This window comes from Euphorbia lathyris, chromosome 9, assembly GCF_963576675.1.
Source record: "Euphorbia lathyris chromosome 9, ddEupLath1.1, whole genome shotgun sequence".
Lineage (NCBI taxonomy): Eukaryota > Viridiplantae > Streptophyta > Magnoliopsida > Malpighiales > Euphorbiaceae > Euphorbia > Euphorbia lathyris.
The window spans coordinates 14441434-14456816 of NC_088918.1; the positions used below are offsets into that span (position 1 = coordinate 14441434).

The window sequence follows — 15383 nt, forward strand, 5'->3', positions numbered from 1 at the left end:
AAGACTAAGTTAGATTATGAGACTTAAATAAAAATCCCTCATTAAAAGGTTAAGTAAATAAGCAAGTTATTAAAATCGGTTGCCCCTCCCTAATATTATAATTCAGCCGGCAGTACTGGGGGCCTTTGGGTTGTTGGCTAAAGTCAAGCTCGGGGTCTTATGGTAACACCTGGATTATCGAAAATCGTTCTTTCATGAATATGGGGTAATACTTAAATTAGATTATGATAATTGGATGGACAAACTCATGTTGTCATAAACTAATGGGCAAAATGGTTGGGATTAATATGAATGACATATTAGTTACTAATGTAGTTAGTAACCCAATAATCTAGGAATCACATTCGAGATGTGATTGATTGCATGAATCTACCTAACAAATGGGACTAGCTTGTTGGCTAAAGTCAAGGCGAAATCTCAGGAGTTAGGATCCTAGCTCACTAAAGGATTTGTGAAATTCTTCGAATTAATATGGAGGGTTATTAATTTGGCAAAATAGTGGGAGCAATCTGAAATAAATTAAAAGGCCTATAATTTTAGATTGTTATACTTTAAAGCAAATGAATGACATACGTTTACTCTTTCTCACTCTCAGGTTTTGTTTAAACATATGCTCTTAAAATCATGACTAACACCAATCTGCGTTACATCCTTACCGATAACAAATTGAATGGTTCAAACTTCACCGACTGGTTTCGTAACCTCAAAATTGTTTTGAAGTTCGAAAGGAAAGGGTATGTACTTGATACACCGATACCCCCTTACCCAATGGATGATGCTCCCTACCAAGAGGTTTATGCTTACTTGAAGCATAAAGCTGATGACGATCAAGTAGGGGACATCATACTTGCATCATTGACACCGGAGGTTAAAAGGCAACTACATTCAGATATGGATGCCTCTTCCATGGTCAAGCACCTTAAAGAGCTATTTGTGATAGAAACTCGGTGCGAGCGCTTCGAAATAACCAAAGAGTTATATAAAAGCAAGATGCAAGAGGGCACATCTGTGATGGTACATTGTGCCAAGATGATCAGCCTCATAACCAAGTTTTCTAGTATTAGAGATGCGATGGACCATGAACTAAGTGAAAACTTACTTCTACAGTCCCTCCCTGAAAGCTACTCATAGTTCATCATGAACTATCAGATGAGTGGCTTGCAAACCTCTCTTGTAGAGCTTGCACATATGCACGAGTCAGTCGAGCCCATTATAAAAGAAAACGAGGAAATGTTGGCCCTTGCTATTGAAAGATCGAGAAAAAGGAAAGGGGTCGCTCCCGATCCAAACCATCTTGATAAATGCAAGGGGGCTGTGCTCACCGAAACAAAGGGAAAGGAACCAAAGAAGCCCAAAGGAAAGTGCTACTATTGTGGTGACTTAGGGCATTGGAAGAGGGATTGCATGGAGTACCTAACCTTCCACGAGAAGGAAAATAACGATGCTTCAGCATCTGGTATGTTTTATATTGAAATAAATACAGTTTCATTGTCTGAATCTTGGGTACTTGATACCGGATGTGGATCTCATATTTGTACAAATATGCAGGAGCTAAAACAGACTAAGGAACTTAAGAAAGGAAGCATAAACTTGCGAGTGGGAAATGGAGCAAGAGTTGCCGCCCTCGCAATTGGAGATTATGTTTTACTTTTGCCCTCTGGGCTTGTAATAGAATTAAGGAATTGTTTATACGTTCCTGAGATATCTCGTAACATTATTTCTATTAGCCGTCTTGTTGACGACGGTTTTCATATTTCAATAAAGAACAACAGTTGCAATTTTTATAAAGATTCGATCTTTTATTTTTCAGGAATATCACAAAATGGGATTTATGTGTTAGATGATAAAACTCCTGTTTTTGCAATTGATACCAAAAGACATAAGATAGATAATTCAACTTACTTGTGGCATTGTCGTTTAGGCCATATAAACAAGAGACGCATGCTAAAGCTACATTCAGATGGGCTTATAGATCCAATCGATTCCGAATCATTGGAAACATGCGAATCATGTTTAAAAGGTAAAACGACAAAGACACCCTTTAGCAATTAAGGTGAGCGTGTATCAGACACTTTAGGACTCATTCATTCAGATGTATGCGGTCCTATGTCAGTCCAAGCAAGAGGAGGATTCAGATACTTCATAAGCTTCATAGATGACCATACTCGATATGGTTACATCTACTTGATGAGGCACAAATCAGAAGCTTTTGACAAGTTCAAATGCTTCAAGAATGAAGTGGAAAATCAATTAGGAAAGAAAATAAAGACGCTTCGATCCGATCGAGGTGGCGAATATCTTTCAGATGATTTTCTGAATTATCTAACTGAATGTGGGATATGCTCACAATGGACACCTCCCTATACACCACAACACAATGGTGTATCCGAGAGGAGAAACCGTACCCTATTAGATATGGTACGATCCATGATGAGCATGGCCTGTCGTTCTGGGGTTATTCCTTAGAAACTGCCCTCTTCACCCTGAATCGAGTACCAACTAAATCCGCTAGTTCCACACCATATGAATTGTTCGTTGGTAGGAAACCTGTGTTCTCATTTATGAGAGTATGGGGTTGTTCAGCATATGTCAAACGCATAGCGTCCGACAAATTAGATTCTAAATCTGATAAATGTTTCTTCATTGGATATCCTAAAGAAACCATGGGGTATTACTTCTATCATCCAGATGATCAGAAAGTAATAGTATCCAGATACGCAACCTTCTTAGAGAAAGAGTTTCTCGAAGAAACACAAAAGGGAAGCGTGATTGAACTCGACGAAGTTCAAGAGGAAGAAACGCCGACTGAAACAACAGAAGCGGTTGAGGTACCCGAAGAAGTCCCATTAGATGAGACAACAGTGGCACCTATTCGTAGATCACGAAGAGTTCGTGAACTCCCAGTTAGATATGGTTTTCTAGTGGGAGATGATAACGAGGTTCCCGTGTTAGACGATGAACCCGAAAACTACGAAGAGGCTCTTACTAGTCCAGATTCTAAAGCATGGCTTGAAGCCATGGATTCTGAAATGGATTCCATGTATACTAACCAAGTGTGGACTTTGGTTGATCCACCCGAAGGGATAATTCCCATTGGGTGCAGGTGGATCTTCAAAAAGAAGACTGACATGGATGGAAAGGTTAGCACCTACAAGGCTAGGTTGGTAGCGAAAGGATATCGTCAGAAACAAGGTGTTGATTATGACGAAACCTTCTCTCCTGTTGCTATGTCCAAATCAATCAGAATCATGCTTGCAATTGCCGCTCATTTTGATTATGAGATTTGGAAAATGGATGTGAAAACAGCTTTCCTAAATGGAAATCTGCTTGAGGATGTATACATGATGCAGCCTGAAGGTTTCATATCAAAGGATGCAAATAAAGTTTGCAAACTTCAGAGATCCATTTATGGACTCAAGCAAGCATCTTGAAGCTGGAATAAGCGTTTTGACGAAACCATAAAACAATTTGGTTTCGAACAAAATTGCGAAGAAGCTTGCATTTACAAGAAAGCAAGTGGGAGCTCTATAGCATTTCTCATACTATATGTGGACGATATACTGTTAATGGGAAATGACATTGCTCTATTACAATCGGTGAAAGTATGGTTATCCGGTAACTTCTCAATGAAAGACCTTGGTGAAGCAGCCTATATACTTGGTATAAAGATCTACAGGGATAGATCGCGTAGACTGCTTGGTCTTTCACAGGCTACATACATTGAAAAGGTGCTAAATCGGTTTAGCATGCTTGAATCGAAACGAGGTAACTTACCCATGGTACATGGAGTGAAGTTACACAATCATCAATGTCCTAAAACTGATGATGACAAACGACGCATGGCTGTAGTCCCGTACGCCAGCGCGATCGGTTCGATTATGTATGCTATGCTATGCACTAGACCTGACGTAGCGTTCGCGTTATCTGTAACGAGTCGTTACCAAGGGAATCTGGGAGACGAGCATTGGATTGCCATCAAGAACATTCTTAAGTACTTGAGAAGGACTAAAGATATGTTCCTAGTGTACGGAGAAGGAGATCTGAAAATTGAAGGATTTTCAGATGCTAGTCATCTCACAGATGAGAAGGATTTTAAATCCCAATCAGGATACCTGTTTATCTTGAATGGGGGCGCGGTCAGTTGGAAAAGTTCCAAGTAGGGAAGCGTAGCTTTCTCTACGACCGAGTCAGAGTACATCGCTGCTGCGGAAGCAGCAAATGAAGCAGTTTGGATTAGAAAGTTCATTACAGAACTAGGTGTGGTGCCTGACATTGTCAATCCCATTACTCTGTACTGTGATAACAATGGAGCCATTGCGCAAGCAAAGGAACCACGGTCTCATAATGCATCCAAGCACTACCTAAAGCGATACCACATCATTAGAGAGATTGTGGCTAGAGGAGATGTGAGAATGGAAAGAGTACCTACAGAGGACAACGTTGCAGATCCGTTGACAAAGCCTTTAACCCAGAAAGTACATGATCGTCATTTAACTTCTACTGGGATAAGTTTTAGAAACAATTGGCTTTAGTCCAAGTGGGAGTATGTTGGGGTTTAGTGTCCTATATACAATTGTTGCAGGATACAAACTTAATGTAAATGAATTGTTCTTTATATCATTTGTTTTAATGAGATATATGTTTTATAACTATATAAAGGCAATCCCTTTTAAGCACTAAATAAAGTCTAATAAAAGGAAATCCGTAAGTTTGTTTAAAGTGGTTATAAAGTGTTCATACAAGCATGAAGTGAGACAAAACTTTATAATAAACTAATAAAATTAAAACCACCCCAAGTCAAGTGATATGTTTAGGATTGATATATCACTGTTGAGACTTGTATGTAACAATGTCTTCTGTCCGACAGAAAGCTGATCTCACAAGCTTCATATATATAGATATCTGGACAGTTACATAGATCCGATGAAACGTCGTTCATTAGGATTGGGGATCCGATTTGAGATAACAGGATGGATAGATTCATCCTTGTCACCTGTTCATCTCATTGGTATTAATAGGTATAAGTAATCCTCAGACTCAAAGGAATGTTAATTGGTCATCCTGAATTACTGAATGTGAGACTTTGATCCTGCGGTCCCACGATCCTTAACAAAGATGACTCTGGGGTGTGAACTGCAAAGGTTGGGTGTCACAGGAAGTAATGTCAGGGTAGTTATACATTGGATTGAGCATTTATCACTCCCGATTAATGGGAGATATATCTAAGGATCGCTTGTGGAAGACTCGACTCTAAATCCTTGCAAGGTGATAGCTTAAGACTTGAAATACAGATTTCACTTAACCTATCTATTTGAGTTGACTCGGCCTGAACAAGTAAAACGAACGTCTTGCTATATGTGACTTGACATCATCTATAGTCATAAGATTCAGTTCAAGGATATAGTTGATAAAGGATCGAATTATACTGTAACTAATACGGAAGGGTTAACGACAGAATCAACCTGTCTTCTTAACGGACTCTGGGGGAATGATTACAGACTTGCTAATAACATACTCAGTACATCATTCCGTTATGCAAGGATTAAATATAATTCTTGAAGAAATTAATTTAATAGTTGCATACGGCCAGAAGTAGTAAGAACCTAATGGATCACACATAAGACTTGAAACCAAAAGAGAGATGGATGTCATTAATAGATGGAAGCCCAAATGAGCCCAGTAAGGCCCATTTAATTAGGGGTGGCCGAAATTTGTATATAATAAGTAAGGAATTATTTTAATTCCCTTAATCCTAATTTGATTAGGTTTGTGAATTAAATTAATTAAGAGAGATAATTAAAATTAGGAGTTTTAATTAGATTAATATACTCCTATTATTATCCAATTAGGTTATTTATTATTATCCTAAATATATTAGATATATTATAAGATAATAATTAGGAATCCTATTCCGAAATGAAATCCTATTAAGTAACATATTCCTATCTAACTAGGGTTTAAATACAAGTTATTATATATACCCCCCTAATGTGTGAATTTCAACTAAGCCTATCCCCTCCCCTTATTGTGATTTTCGAAACCTACATTAAGAGAGAGAAAGTGAATTCGCATCCCCTAGTTCGTGGACAAGAATTCATACGGCTTCCGTCAATTGATTAATCTCATTCATCTCCTTTTCTCTTTGATCTTGTGTTGGTTAATTAGAGGCAATCTAATTTGGTTGCATCTCATAAGGGTTGATTCCATCTTAACCTCACCGTGTTATACTTTGTGGTTGGAATCTCGGAGAAGAATTGTGGGCGCTTCTTTAACAACGGTAGATTGTTCATCGAAAGGCATTCCTTCTTATCCCTCTTTATATGAAATAACGATTAACGGATCCTATGGTTAAAAGGAAATAGGCTAAAAATTTTATATTTCCGCTGCTATACCTTAGCCTTAATTTCCTACATTTATATCATTTGTTTTAATGAGATATATGTTTTATAACTATATAAAGGCAATCCCTTTTAAGCACTAAATAAAGTCTAATAAAAGGAAATCCGTAAGTTTGTTTAAAGTGATTATAAAGTGTTCATACAAGCATGAAGTGAGACAAAACTTTATAATAAACTAATAAACTTAAAACCACCCCAAGTCAAGTGATATGTGTAGATACCCATTTTGTCCGGGGTAAATTTTCATTTTTATAATTTTTATTCTTTTAGCCAATTTATTTCATAAATATTTACATAGCAGATAATTACTCGATATAAAGATATTTTTGCTATAAATACTAGACATGCTAATATTTTGCTATAATTTGTTGCTAACTACATTTTTACGAAAAGAAAAAATATATTCATATAGTTGGTAAAGTTAGTTAAATATTTATATTATAAAGATTTAATCAATTTGATTAGGATATTATTTATTCATTTAAAAGAATGTTATTTGTGTATTTAGTTAAATAGGTACAAAATGATATTTGATTTCGGTAATAAATTAATAAAAGAAAAGAACAGATAATTGAAAATAATAAAAAAACATTGTTAATAAGTAATGTTTATGATATATGTTTAATTAGAGTTATTAAGATTAGGAAAAAAAAACGATTAGATAAAAGGAAAGGAAAACAAAAATGATTTTCTATTTTATTATAAAATTTCAGAATTCACAAAAAAGAAAAGTAAAAAAAATGGTCTTAAGGCCCAAACTAATTCCAGCAAACCCACCCAAAGACAAGAACCAAATAAATACATACAAAGCACCAAAAGAATATATATAAAAGAAAATAATTTGCTGGTGGCCAAGACAGTAGCCACATCGCACTACTTGGCCACCAAGCACCAACTCTGAGCCAAAATCAGACGGCAAGGGGGAGGATTTTTTCTATTTTTTCTCAGAAGAAAAAGCTCTGGCGGACTCCATCAGCTTCTTCCATCCTTTCATTCTAAGTTTTTGTTGAAGGGGAGTTGAGAGTTTTTTGGGAAGGGCCTATGCTATAGGGACAACCCAGAATTCTTTAAACAAACCTAGAAATCTCTAGGTGAATGCAGGGATATGCTATATTCATGCAAATCACCTAAGGATTTCTAAACTCTGTATTAGCAATTCATTAGGTTATCCTTGTTTTAAGAGCTTGATCTTCTGTTCCCAATTTAAAACTTTCATGGTTCCATTAAATCTATTAACGAAGCAAAACAAACAGATCAGTAGATAGAAATATTGAGAAGAGAGTTTAAAAAGTTAAGAAAATCCAAGTAGCAGAATTTTACCTTGACAAAGAATCGATGTCGGTTTAAGGTTGAACGGAACTGAAACAACGAGTAATAGGAGGCATTTGTTTAGGTTAAACCGAGTATAACTCCGATCTAAGATCCGTCTCCGTCATAGGAAAGTCTCTGGCCATCAGAGATCATTAGATCTGAAACAAAAATATTAAGGAGGGAACCTGCCGTGAAGACCGATGAAGCGAAGAGGAGAGTGATCGCCGGAAACATCAATAGAGAAACGACAGCCATCACGACTCGATCTCTGTCATTTCCGTCAAAGTAGAATGCCACAGGTGGGCAAACCGGCTGCCATAGGAGAACCTCGAAGTTCTTTGTTTTGAGAGAAGAGGATGAAGGAGGTGGCTGGAATAAAATCTAGGTTTAGTTTGGTTTACATATGGTGAATAAAGAGAGACTAAGCTAAGAACCTTGGGTCATGGCTTTAACCCCTTTTTATTTGCTACTGGGCCGAAATCAGGTAAGTATAATTTTGTTTTGGTGCCTGGATTTGTTTAATTTGATTAGTAAATCTTTTTTCTAATTCAACTTTTAATAAACTATTTGGTAATATTATAGAATAATTTGGTTGAATTTAATCCATCTTTTTTTATTATGAAAATGAAACGACTTACTTTATACGTCTATGCTATAGGGGTATGAAAGTGGTCAAAATCAAGTTAATTTTAATGAAACGGTTCAATTCGTACGTCTATGTCATAGGGGTATGAAATGGACCAAAATAAAATTAAATGACCTAATTCATGTGCCTATGCTATAGGGGCGTGAAAGTCGGTCAAAATAAAATAAATCGAAATCAAACGACCTAATTCATGTGCCCATGCTATAGGGGCGTGAAAGTCGGTCAAAATAAAATTAATCAAAATCAAACGACTTAAGTCATGCGCCTATGCTATAGGGGTATGAAAGACGGTCAAAACAAAGCTAATCGAAATAAAACGGCCTAATTTATACGCCTATGTTATAGGGGTATCAAATCGGTCAAATTAAATGGTCCAGTACTATACACTTTTGTTATAAAAAAATACATATAAAAGGAGATAAATCAAATAAGCCTAAATACGAAATCACATCTTTTAGTACCAATTTTGGGCGGGGTAGGGTGATTACCTGAAGTTTTTTTCCCTACACGTAACCGACAAACGAACTTAAAATCTCTATTTCGCAGACCTTCTTATCCATTAAAATTTATCCAATTTCGGTGTCCAATCACACCTTAATTTTGATTGGTGGCGACTCTAAAAAACAGTTTAAAAATGACAAAACTATTAATTAACTCGATTTTTAACGCCTGGTGCTCGCGTCCGGAAAAATCCCGGTTGCGACAATATGTTTAGGATTGATATATCACTGTTGAGACTTGTATGTAACAATATCTTCTGTCCGACAGAAAGCTGATCTCACAAGCTTCATATATATAGATATCTGGACAGTTACATAGATCCGATGCAACGTCGTTCATTAGGATTGAGGATCCGATTTGAGATAACAGGATGGGTAGATTCATCCTTGTCACATGTTCATCTCATTGGTATTAATAGGTATAACTAATCCTCAGACTCAAAGGAATGTTAATTGGTCATCCTGAATTACTGAATGTGAGACTTTGATCCTGTTGTCCCACGATCCTTAACAGAGATGACTCTGGGGTGTGAACGGCAAAGGTTGGGTGTCACAGGAGGTAATATCAGGGTAGTTATACATTGGATTGAGCATTTATCACTCCCGATTAATGGGAGATACATCCAAGGATCGCTTGTGGAAGACTCGACTCTAAATCCTTCCAAGGTGATAGCTTAAGAGTAAGAAATACAGATTTCACTTAACCTATCTATTTGAGTTGACTCGGCCTATACAAGTAAAATGAACGTCTCGCTATATGTGACTTGACATCACCCATAGTCATAAGATTCAGTTCAAGGACGTAGTTGATAAAGGATCGAATTATACTGTAACTAATACGGAAGGGTTAACGACAGAATCAACCTGTCTTCTTAACGGACTCGGGGGGAATGATTACAGACTTGCCAATAACATACTCAGTACATCATTCCGTTATGCAAGGATTAAATATAATTCTTGAAGAAATTAATTTAATAGTTGCATATGGCCAGAAGTAGTAAGAACCTAATGGATCACACATAAGACTTGGAACCAAAAGAGAGATGGATGTCATTAATAGATGGAAGCCCAATTGAGCCCAGTAAGGCCCATTTAAATAGAGGGGGCCGAAATTTGTATGTAATAAATAAGGAATTATTTTAATTCCATTAATCCTAATTTGATTAGGTTTGTGAATTAAATTAATTAAGAGATAATTAAGTTAGGAATTTTAATTAGATTAATATACTCTTATTATTATCCAATTAGGTTATTTATTATTATCCTAGATATATTAGATATATAATGAGATAATAATTGGGAATCCTTTTCCGAATTGAATTCCTATTAAGTAACCTATTCCTATCTAACTAGGGTTTAGATACAAGTGATTATATATACCCCTCTATGTATGAATTTCGACCAAGCCATATACTAACCCCCTTTGTTCTTACCAAAAAAAAACCCCCTTTGTGATTTTCGAAATTGCAAGTAAGAGAGAGAAAGAGAATTCGACTCCCCTAGTTCATGGATAAGAATTCATACGGCTTCCATCGATCGATTAATTTCATCTATTTCCCTTTTCTTTGATCTTGTGTTGGTTAATTAGAGGCAATCTATTTTGGTTGCATCTCATACGGTTGATTCTACCTTAACCTCACCGTGTTACACTTCGTGCTTGGGAACTCGGAGAAGAATTGTGGGCGCTTCTTTAACAATGGTAGATTGTTCTTCAAGAGGTATTTCTTCTTATCCCTCTTTATATGAAATAACGATTAACGGATCCTATGGTTAAAAGGAAGTAGGCTAAAATTCATATATTTACGTTGCTATACCTTAGCCTTATTTACCTTCAGTGGTATCAGAGCCATCGTTAAATCCGTTATTTCATATATGAAAATTTAGAAGTTTTTCAATAGGATTGAATAAATATTTATGGTTAGGATTAATTAACAAATTGTTTGATTAATTAATTCTAAAGATAAATAAATTTTAGTTAATTTTTAATTAAAATAGATTATGCGTATGTTCCTAATTATTTCGGTTGATAATCATTATAACAAAACCTATTAGTTTTATAGTTAGGTTAATAAAGTTAGTTTTATTAATTCTAAAAGATAAAACGGAAATCTATTGTAATTTTTCCTATTTCTGAAAAACGTTTTTTTTAAAACCGTTTTAAAATCTGATATATATATATATATATATATATATATATATGTTTTTTTTTTAAAAAAATTAATAAATACGACAGCGGCTCGGGTCGCGCCTCACGGCGCGACCAGCCGCATGCGCAGCAGCCCAGTTTTGGGCCCTCGGCCCGAATCACACTTGATTTTAATTGTTAAAATCGGCTTGAAAACAATTTGTATATATATATATATATATATATATATATATATATATATATATGTTTCAGAAATTAATAGTTTTCTGTTTTGATTATCGAATGAAAATTCGTTTAAAAGTTTGTTTTTACCAAGTTGTAAATCAAAGTGTTAAATGAATTGAAATCAAAATAATTGGGACATGCATAATCGACATTTTATATGGTTATATTAATCTAAGAATTAATATAAAGATACAAAACGATTAGAAGTAAAATTGGATGAAAGTTAATTTGACGAGTTAATGTGATTAACCTAAATATTACATAAGACGGTTATGTAATCAACCAATTAAATTTGAGTCTATGCATGTTTGGAGTTATGGACATATTTGGACCCTCTTTTAGTCTTTTGGTATTTTTGAAATAGGGTCTGCGCGTCCTGCCTTTCTACTATCTATTGTAATTTCTCCTCTCATCTGATTCCCTTCAATTCAATTGAAGTTTTCTTATAGTAGTATAGAAATTAATATGTAATTTCAAGGCGCCATGGAGAAGACGGAGGACCTAAAGAGAAATATGTAATAGTTAGTATTTCCTTAGGTTTGCCCTTTTATTCCGTCTCTGGCTCGACGAAATAATTTAGATGATATGTCCATAACGCCAATGTATGTGAATGTATGTGTCTGATGTATGCTAAAGCAAATCAAGACTAAGTTAGATTATGAGACCTAAATAAAATCCCTCGTTAAAAAGTTAAGTAAATAAGCAAGTTATTAAAATCGGTTGCCCCTCCCTAATATTATAATTCAGCCGGCAGTACTGGGGGCCTTTGGGTTGTTGAGCAAACTCAAGCTCGGGGTCTTATGGTAACACCTGAATTATCGAAAGTCATTCTTTCATGAATATGGGGTAATACTTAAATTAGATTATGATAATTGGATGAGCAACTCATGTTGTCATAAACTAATGGGCAATATGGTTGGGATTAATGTGAATAGCATATTAGTTACTAATGTGGTTAGTAACCCAATAACCTAGGAGTCACATTCGAGATGTGATTGATTACATGAATCTACCTAACAAATGAGACTAGCTTGTTGAGCAAACTCAAGGCGAAATCTCAGGAGTTAGGATCCTAGCTCACTAAAGGATTTGTGAAATTCTTCGAATTAATATGGAGGGCTATTAATTTGGCAAAATAGTGGGAGCAATCTAAAATAAACTAAAAGGCCTATAATTTTAGATTGATATACTTTAAAGCAAATGAATAACATACGTTTACTCTTTCTCACTCCCAGTTTAATTAAACACTCTTAAAATCATGACTAACACCAATCTACAAAATACATTTACCGATAACAAGTTGAATGGTTCAAACCTCACCGACTGGTATCGCAACCTCAAAATTGTTTTGAAGTTCGATAAAATAGGGTATGTATTTGATACATCGATACCCCCTATCCCTGAGGATGATGCTCCCATCGAGGAAATCGATGCTTACCAGAAGCACAAGGCTGATGACAATCATGCCGGATGCATCATACTTGCATCGATGACATCGGAATTACAAAGGCAACTATGCATGTTCCATCATCATGCACCTAAAGGAACTGTTTGGGAAACAGACCAGGTGCGAATGCTACGAGATATCCAAGTTGCTATATCGTTGCAAGATGCAAGAGGGCACATCTGTAATGACACATTGTGTCAAGATGATTGACTACATTACCAAACTTTCTAGTATTGGATTCGCGATGGATAACGAACTAAGTGTAGACTTAATTCTTCAATCCCTCCTAAAGAGTTATTCATAGTTCATCATGAACTATCAGATGAATGACTTGCAAACCTCTCTTGAAGAGCTTGCAAATATGCTCAAGTCAGTTGAGCCCAATATTCAGAAAGACAAGGCTATACCAGCTCTTGTCATAGAGGGATGAAAAAAAAAAGAGGAAAGGGAATTCTCCCTATCCTAAACATCCCAAGAAAGGTAAGAAAGCCATGCCCACTAAAGTTAAGGGAAAGGAAGTGAAGAAGCCCAAAAGAAAGTGCCACTATTGTGGTGACATGGGGCATTGGAAGAGAAATTGTTCTTTGTACCGAGCTACCCTCTAGAAGGGAAAAGCCGGTACTCCAACATCTGGTATGTTCTATAAAGAACAAACATTGCAATTTTTATAGAGATTCGATTTTCTATTTCTCAGGAATATCACAAAATGGGATTTATGTGTTGATTTCTGTTTTCGCAATTGATACCAAAAGACATAAGCTAGATAATTCAACTTACTTGTGGCATTGTCATATAAACAAGAGACGCATGCTAAAGCTACATTCAAATGGGCTTATAGATCCAATTGTTCCTGAATCATTGGAAACATGCGAATCATGTTTAAAAGGTAAAATGACAAAGACACCCTTTAGCAATAAAGGTGAGCATATATCAGATACTCTAGGACTTATTCATTCAGATGTATGCGGTCCTATGTCAGTCCAAGCAAGAGGAGGATTCAGATTCTTCATAAGCTTCATAGATGACCATATTCGATATGGTTACATCTACTTGATAAGACACAAATCAGAAGCCTTTGACAAGTTCAAATGCTTCAAGAATGAAGTAGAAAATCAATTAGGAAAGAAAATAAAGACACTTCGATTCGATCGAGGTGGCGAATATCTTTCGGATGATTTTCTGAATTATCTAACTGAATGTGGGATATGCTCACAATGGACACCTCCCTATACACCACAACACAATGGTGTATCCGAGAGGAGGAACCGTACCCTATTAGATATGGTACGATCCATGATGAGCATGGCCTTACTTCCAAAGACATTCTGAGGTTATGCCTTAGAAACTGCCCTCTTCACCCTGAACCGAGTACCAACTAAATCCGCTAGTTCCACACCATATGAATTGTTCGTTGGTAGGAAACCCGTGTTCTCGTTTATGAGAGTATGGGGTTGTTCAGCGTATGTCAAACGCATTGCGTCCGACAAATTAGATTCTAAATCTGATAAATGTTTCTTCATTGGATATCCCAGGGAAACCGTAGGGTATTACTTCTATCATCCAGATGATCAGAAAGTAATAGTATCCAAACACGCAACCTTCTTAGAGAAAGAGTTTCTCGAAGAAACACAAAAGGGAAGCGTGATTGAACTCGACGAAGTTCAAGAAGAAGAAACACCGACTGAAACAACAGAAGCGGTTGAGGTACCCGAAGTAGTCCCATTAGATGAGACTCTAGTGGCACCTATTCGTAGATCACGAAGAGTTCGTGAACTCCCAGTTAGATATGGTTTTCTAGTGGGAGATGATAATGAGGTTCCCGTGTTAGACGACGAACCCGAAAACTACGAAGAGGCTCTTACTAGTCCAGATTCTAAAGCATGGCTTGAGGCCATGGATTCTGAAATGGATTCCATGTATACTAACCAAGTGTGGACTTTGGTTGATCCACCCGAAGGGATAATTCCCATTGGGTGCAGGTGGATCTTCAAAAAGAAGACAGACATGGATGGAAAGGTTAGCACCTACAAAGCTAGGTTAGTAGCGAAAGGATATCGTCTGAAACAAGGTGTTGATTATGACGAAACCTTCTCTCCCGTTGCTATGTCCAAATCAATCAGACTCATGCTTGCTATTGCCGCTCACTTCGATTATGAGATTTGGCAAATGGATGTGAAAACAGCTTTCCTAAATGGAAACCTGCTTAAGGATGTATACATGATGCTGCCTGAAGGTTTCATATCAAAGGATGCAAATAAAGTTTGCAAACTTCAGAGATCCATTTATGGACTCAAGCAAGCATCCAGAAGCTGGAACAAGCGTTTTGACGAAACCATAAAACAATTTGGTTTCGAACAAAGTTGCGAAGAAGCTTGCATTTACAAGAAAGCAAGTGGGAGCTCTATAGCATTTCTCATACTATATGTGGACGATATACTGTTAATGGGAAATGACATTGCTCTATTAGAGTCGGTAAAAGTATGGTTATCCGGTAACTTCTCAATGAAAGACCTTGGTGAAGCAGCTTATATACTTGGTATAAAGATCTATAGAGATAGATCGAGAAGACTGATTGGTCTTTCACAGGCTACATACATTGAAAAGGTGCTAAATCGGTTTAGCATGCTTGAATCGAAACGAGGTAACTTACTGAGACAGGGCTACTGATGACTGTTTCTTACTGAACCAGGACACAAGACAGCTTCCGAGG

General features: G+C 36.4%; 1 long non-coding RNA gene across 1 annotated transcript; it reads right to left on the bottom strand.

Moving 5' to 3' along the window:
• Positions 1-7066: 7066 nt before the first annotated feature.
• On the bottom strand, positions 7067-8306 carry LOC136206334 (uncharacterized). Its single transcript, XR_010676250.1, has 2 exons — positions 7719-8306; positions 7067-7627 (listed from the first exon to the last, which is right to left on the bottom strand). It is a non-coding gene; the product is annotated as an uncharacterized lncRNA (long non-coding RNA).
• Between the last annotated feature and the right edge of the window lie 7077 nt (positions 8307-15383).